The sequence below is a fragment of the Macrobrachium nipponense genome, chromosome 14 (assembly GCF_015104395.2).
Source record: "Macrobrachium nipponense isolate FS-2020 chromosome 14, ASM1510439v2, whole genome shotgun sequence".
In the NCBI taxonomy this organism is placed as follows: Eukaryota; Metazoa; Arthropoda; class Malacostraca; order Decapoda; family Palaemonidae; genus Macrobrachium; species Macrobrachium nipponense.
This window is the reverse complement of record NC_087207.1, coordinates 98,315,465-98,322,849: the sequence shown is the minus strand read 5'-3', so window position 1 is coordinate 98,322,849 and position 7,385 is coordinate 98,315,465.

The window sequence follows — 7,385 nt, the reverse complement described above, 5'->3', positions numbered from 1 at the left end:
CATGACCATGAGGTAATCCAAATATACACACTCAATTTTTACATTTATTTTTAATATTAGTGAGAAGTCCAGCCACCTTCCTTCTAGATCACCTCTTGCAATCTGTTAGGCATAGAAGATTCATGGTTTCTGACGATCTGTGGTCGGTTGTGGAAGAGCTTCCATTGTGTTCCCAGTGGTCCATAAGTTGATCTGGTCTCCTCTCCCTCTCAGGCTCCCAACATTTTACCAAATTAGCCTAAATATTCTCAGTGAGGTTCATGTCTGTATCCTTACTTGGCCAGCCAAGCAACTGCAGATCCTCTCGACCTTGAAACCATTCCTGACTATTCTGGCCGTATGGATGGGGCAGCGGTCGTGAATGAAAAAGACAGGAGCAGGTGAGGAGGAATAATTCCGCTGTTGAAGTGAAAGAAGTTAGAAATCCTGAAGAATTTCAATGCATTTTTCACCAGTGAACCTCCACTTAATCCTGGTGATATCCATAAATGTAAGAAGATCCAGCCCCACACGTTTACTGTGACATGCCCATTCCTGGTCACCTCGTAAATGTTTCTTCTGTAGTATCTGAAGGGAAAAAATCTAATTTTTAACAATTTACGCTTTGCTTTTCGTAATAAGGAAAATAATGTTATATCGTTTTTGGAAATAAAATGGTAAGCAACAACCCTTGCATTAAGTTAATGTTTATTCATCTGCAAGGATTAATACTTATAATAGCATTAACTTTGATCTGCAACAGTCCGTTATGATATGATATTCTTTAATTCAGTAAACAGGCTGTACTCTATATTATAAGTTTGTCGACGTGATTATTCATAACATTAATAATGCATTTGCTCAATGCCTGAAAGCTGGCCATAATAGAACTAATGGGGGGTTTTCAATGAGGAATTTTTAATTTCACACTTCTCGTGGTAATATAATTCAATTAGCGGAAAATACATGGTTATTGACAAAATTATCATCTTTTGATTATAATATTACCCTTGTTTATAACTATTATAGTCTGTTATTAATGATTATAGAAACTCACCTTATATTACTCGGTCTTCAGTTATGTATTCTGCCGTGACTTCTGCTAGTAAAAGACCTTTCGTCACTGCATACGACGAGAAAACCAAAATTCCATATCCTCCCCCACAAACTGTTGAACAAAGGCAAGCCTATCAGCACGATGCCGTTCGGCGAGAAATTCCTTCTTGGCAGGAATTCTATGAGGTATTCCTGCCTCATGCAGACGTCTTCGCACCGTCATAGCCGAAACATTTAATACCAGACGTTCGCAAATAGCAATAGTATTGGTAAAAGGATCTTCTTATGCTGCTCGTCGAATGTCGTCGTTATCCTAACGGGTGGTCATTCGTGGTGGAGGTCTTCGAACTGAAATAGGTAATTAACATGCAGATACCTAGATAATCAAGATTAATTATAGCCTGTTTAATTATGGGAACGCTATTTGGTATTCTGGGAAGTAAAGAGAAAGAATCACTATTAGAGTTCAACAGGACCAAAGCAACTGTACTTTAGGTTTCATAATTTCACGGGTTTATAAGGTTTATAGTTTAAAAAATTAATAAATAAATGAAATAAATAAATGCTATCCAAAGTCGGTCAATTTCCCAGTCTAAGCGTGCCTCCTTTTCCATTTATTTACTGTTGTAGGGGAGACGTCAAGACGCTGTGCAACAGCACGTATTGGAAGCCCACTTTTTCGTAGAGCGACGATCTGTGCCCGGAGAGCCATATGTTGCTGCTCATTTGGAGACTATAACGAATACTACTAGCAGAGGACAGATAACTATCAAAATTTATACAAACCTCAGTCTAGCCATGATTGGGTGACAAACTTGTTAGCGTGTAATAGGGGTGCTGTAGCAGTGATATCATTATCACCGAACAAAGTGATATATTAAATCACAGGATTACTTGGACTAATTGATTGATTGGCTGTTACTGGCATTGCAACATCTCAGGTCATTACTGTCATTGATAAAGTTTAAAATTCTATATGTATTCATAATGATAAATTGTTACTGGCAATGGCAAATCTCATGTTCAGTAATTTGTACATTGATAAAGTTAAATTCTATATGTATCATAATGATTTTAAATTAATGGTTAATTGGTCTGTTTGCAACACGGTTATTAAAGTGGTGTGCTGTTCCTCTCTTAACGTGAATTCCACTAATCAGCTTTCGAGCTGCTTTAGTTTATAAGAGGTTGGAGGAGGCAAACTTGTAATAAGTATTAATCCTCATATGATGAATCAAACATTATCTTTTGTACTTAGCATTACATTTCCCCAAACGATATATCATTATTTTCCCTGTTACGAAAAGCATCGCGTAAATTGTAAAAAATTCAGATTGTTTTCCTTCAGATACCACCGAGGAAACATTTACGAAGTGGCCAGGAGTGGCTTGTAACCGTAAACGTGTGGGCCTGGATTTCCTTACATGGTATATGTGATGTCACCAAGACTGAAGGGTTTCACCAGTGAAAAATACGTTAAAATTATTCAGGCTTTCTTCCTCCCTTCACTTCACCAGTGGAATTATCCCTTTCCACCTAGTCCTGTCTTTTCATTCATGACGGCTGCCCCAGCCATACGGCCAGAATAGTCCAGGAATGGTTTCAAGGTCGAGAGGATTTGAATTGGTTGACTGGCCAAATAAGGGTGCAGAACCCAATAGATTCCGAGAAAGATAAAGTCGATTTATTAAAGATTGAACAATTCACAGGTGCCCCGAGAGAAGCCGAAGTGCAGTGGAAAAATCACTGAATTTCTAATCAGTTTTCTCCCATGTATACATAAAAAAATGTTTATTTTTGTTCCATTATTTTTATGCTCATCCATTTCGTATGAAGTAGCTACTGTCGCATATCTTATGTAATATAAGCTGGTTAGGGGTAATTACGTTTGCTTTATGTCTATTACAATTAGAATCATAATTACCTGACCTGTTATCGAATTACAACTTCAATAATACTGAAATACAAAACTCAAATATTGGGAAAAAAATTCACAAAACTTTTTGCACAAAAAAAGGAAATAAATGGAATAAAAAAATTTTTAGAATTGCTAGCTGGCTTGTTAAGATTCTCCCTTAATAATATAATAAATAAATTGGGTAGCGACTCAAGACATCTTTCTATTACATTTGGTTAAGATGAGTTCTCGAAAAGTAAGAGGGCTGCTCTACGATAACAATTTCAAATAAAGTACTTTATTATTTGAACGTTTCAGTTACAATTACAATTACCATTAAGTATAAATTAAAAAAACAACCGCAATTACAGTTAACTTCAAAACGTGTAATTAAAAACATTTCAGATAAATGACAATTACTCCAAGCCTGAATAAAAGGTAATGTTATTTGTAATTGGTAAAGCTCTCTTACTGTGGGTTTCACAGACAGTGCAGTCACGTTTTTGGTCAATAACCCTGTAATGAAGACTGGTATCAGTACGAGATTTTGCTATAATTTTTCGCTATAATCAAGGCTTTAACTCTAATGAATGTCCGGTAAAAATGCTCAATTTTTATTTGTAACACATAGAGCAACTGTAACCAGTTACCTATTCAAACCAATCTGTAGGCAATTGGCGGCTCTCTCTTTGCTAAAATAAAAAAAGTTGAAAAGTTGAGTGACAAACGGATTTCTGCTACCATGCCGACAGTTATGTTCCTAGGCGGCCATCTCTTCTTCACCTTCGTAATACAAGCATATGTCTGATGCCCTGAGTGTAAATAAATAATAGTAAAAAACTAAAAAAAATGCTGTATTACTGGTTATTATTATTAATAATTAATTAATATTGTTCCCTTGTTTTCAACGTAGACCAAAAGTAATATATCCATGCCTAAGGTAAGGTAGTACAGTACGGAATTTGCACATTTTTTCCGTACCTGAACTACCGTACCGTACTTTGGTAAAATTGTCATTGCGTAATTCCGTAACGTACTCATAGGCTAAATATCAACCGTGCCGTACCGTACCGTAATGCCAGCCTTGCTGGCAGGTAACAACATAGTGAATCGTTAGATATAAACAACATTGTAAATTATTATTATTAGATTAGATAGATGGATAGATAAAAAAAAATCGTACAAAATATACTTAAACTGAAGTAACATTCAGAGAGAGAGAGAGAGAGAGAGAGAGAGAGAGAGAGAGAGAGAATGGATGGGGAGGAGAGGTGAGGGAAGGAAGAGGAAGGGGGTGGAAGTGGAGGTGGAGGGAGAGGGTAGGTGAAGTTTTTTTTGTACTGTTGTGTTCATATCCATTTCTGGCTAATCGAGCCTTTTGCCTCTTCGTACAGGACAAGTGTCAATTCTTCATAATTTGTGATTCATGATACTCATAAATTACGGTACTGGTGTAGTACACTATAGCAAAATCTCGTACTTATACGAATCTTAGCTACAGAGAAATACGTTAGAGAATTCGCTAACACTTTTACCGAGCTCATTTTACGAAGCAGTGCTCAACGAGTATTCAGTTCTCAATGTAATTATTAACAGGAACAATAATTACGTGAGCATATTATATTTAACAGTAGTAACTTTATTTCACACCATGGTGATTATGATCCCTATTGGCTAATCCTACAATCAAGGAACGATATAATGATATATGAATCATGGTTTTGTTTTACTCGACTCGAAACAGAGTCTGAATCCCAACGGAGGTAAGGTCGCCAGCAGGATTTTTAAATGGGTCAGACTTCATAACCACTCACCATGAATCGAAGGGACACAAATCTGGCGCTGCGAGGATGAATTGTCACTTTACGCGACAATTGCTTCTCGATACGACCCATTGCACGTGATGTTGGTGTGTCCCCACCACAGTCCAGTTGGATAAGAGGTGGGAGGAGAGTGGGAACTTGAACGACTTGCGTAAGTTGTTTATGCTGAATGATTGGTGGATATGTTACATTGTTCATGGTTATTTAATCTTGCTTATTTGATATGAAAGTTTCTTTCTTAAATGTATTTCGTCTCGCTATTATAATTTTGCTTAGACTACAGATATCCACAGCCATTCCAACACCACAGTAATATTTCAGGTGCAACTCCATAATTCCACACCGGTGGGTGGTTGGCCCTTGCCAACCTCAACCATGAACAAAGTTAGATAGTCGATTGAGTTGTCTCGGTAAAATTAAGCCTATAAGAGCATTTTATTTGTGCCCACCCCGTCACAGTCATTGTTTACTAAATTATGATCATCCATCGGTACAAAATTCGAAGAATCTAGAATTGATTCCGATGTTATATAAATTATAAGTTAAACATTTAAGAAAATGTGTTCTCTTAGCTAGAGCCAGGGAGTCCACGGAAAACCATCCCAGCTGAGGATAACACCATCATCAGGGCGGCTCGAGAGCAACCCTTAACCAACGCCAAGGTCATTCATGAAGACCTTGGATTAGAAGTGTCATCGATGACGCAGACTCCACGCTGCTGGGATTCATCACAGAACTCCAGTGACGAAGGAGCTCTTGACGGAGCGACATAAGGCGGGAAGGCTTGATTTTGCCCGACGTCATGCTGATAAGGTTTTGGACTCTTGGGGCAGGGTCATCTTTACTGACGAGAAGTGCTTCTCGTCCACATCGCATGGGAAGCTGCATTGTTTGCGGACAAATAGAACTCTCTATGATAAGCAAAATCATTACTTGCATCAATTATCATTGCATTCTTCTTTATATTAATTATTAATCTTTAGATTTTGTTCCACGGAAGTGGACTGTCAAAATATATAAAGGGAATAAACATAAATAAGAGTGCCATTTCCGAGATGAATATTAGGTAAGGGACAGTGGCATCATTTGCTCTTTTTCCTCAAATATAATATATTAAAAAAATAATTACACAATAGAATTCTTTCAGTGTTGTTCATCACTAAGAATTTAAATTCTCCAAAGGTATATATATATATATATATATATATATATATATATATATATATATATATATATATATATATATATACACACACACACACACACACACACACACACACACACACACACACACACACATACTATATATATATATATATATATATCTATATATATATATATATATAGGCTATACATATACAATATTGAGAGTATTGAAGTAAACTTCTTTACTTACTTCATCAGGCCCCACATGTTTTTGATGTCTTCCTAATCACCGTTTCTTGTTAATAACATTGAATTATAGAACTGAATGACTCGCCGAGCACTGTTTTCATACAGTGAGGTCGGTAACAGTATTGGCAAATTGCCTTACCTGTATACTTTGTTCACTGGTGTGGCCGATACAGATATGATACTTCGCCACTTATTTTCGCTTATTAGCTTCTTGGAGTCTATTAAAATAGTTTCCATTATTTAAAATGTAATGCTTTATATCCTACTGATATTTTCAATGTATCTTTGGTTAAAACCTAAGTTTTATGAACAAGAGTAAAAATGTGGCATATTTTTTGGCCGTCTTTGTCGTTTCTGAGTATATGGGTTATATGCTCTGTGGGACATTTTAAAAGGTAACTGTCAATTCAGTACATGATACTCTATGTCAGCCACTATAAGGAAAGCCCAAATGACTTCACCTATCACCTGAGGGCAACGAAATTTATAGTCTATAATATATCAGTGCACACATAATTTTAGAAAAAACAACAGTTAACCCTTAAAAGGTCAACCACGTCATACATGTTTTTAATTTTGTGCGCCTTCATAGCTTATTGTATCGATACTGGTTCTGTATTACTTAGTGCCTTATTAGAGATCTTGCTGGCCGTTTGCACTGCTCGTCTTCCATTTATATGAACTGCGCGGGGGAGGGGAGGTAAGGGTGGCCTAGGAGGTTGTCAGAAACGTCTAATCATGTGTGGCAAAGGATTAGTGGCGATAATTTTTTGCCGCACACCTTCGATTTTGATGATAGTATATCAGGAATAAACTTTTTTTATTCTATCTTTAATGATTCTATAATGGAACTGACTGTAGAGAGATCCAATCGTTAATTTCATGTTATGAAATGGGGTAATATATCAAGCGAACACTCAAGGGAACAAGAGTTTATGACATTACAGTATCAGAGATGAGAAATTTCTTTGCTTTGGTTATCTTATGGGTATTGTCAGGAAGGGCAATCTTCGATATTATTGGGTCACTGATCCTCTCATGAATACACTAATGACAGAGAACTGCATACTGAGCGCAGGGGTTTTTCTTGTCACTAAGTTAGCTAGTATAGCTGAGAGAGAGATATAAGTTAGCTAGTACAAGAGAGAGAGAGAGAGAGAGAGAGAGAGAGAGAGAGAGAGAAGCTAAGTGTCAGAGACAACAAATTCATTGTTTTTTTGCGTATATTCAATCAA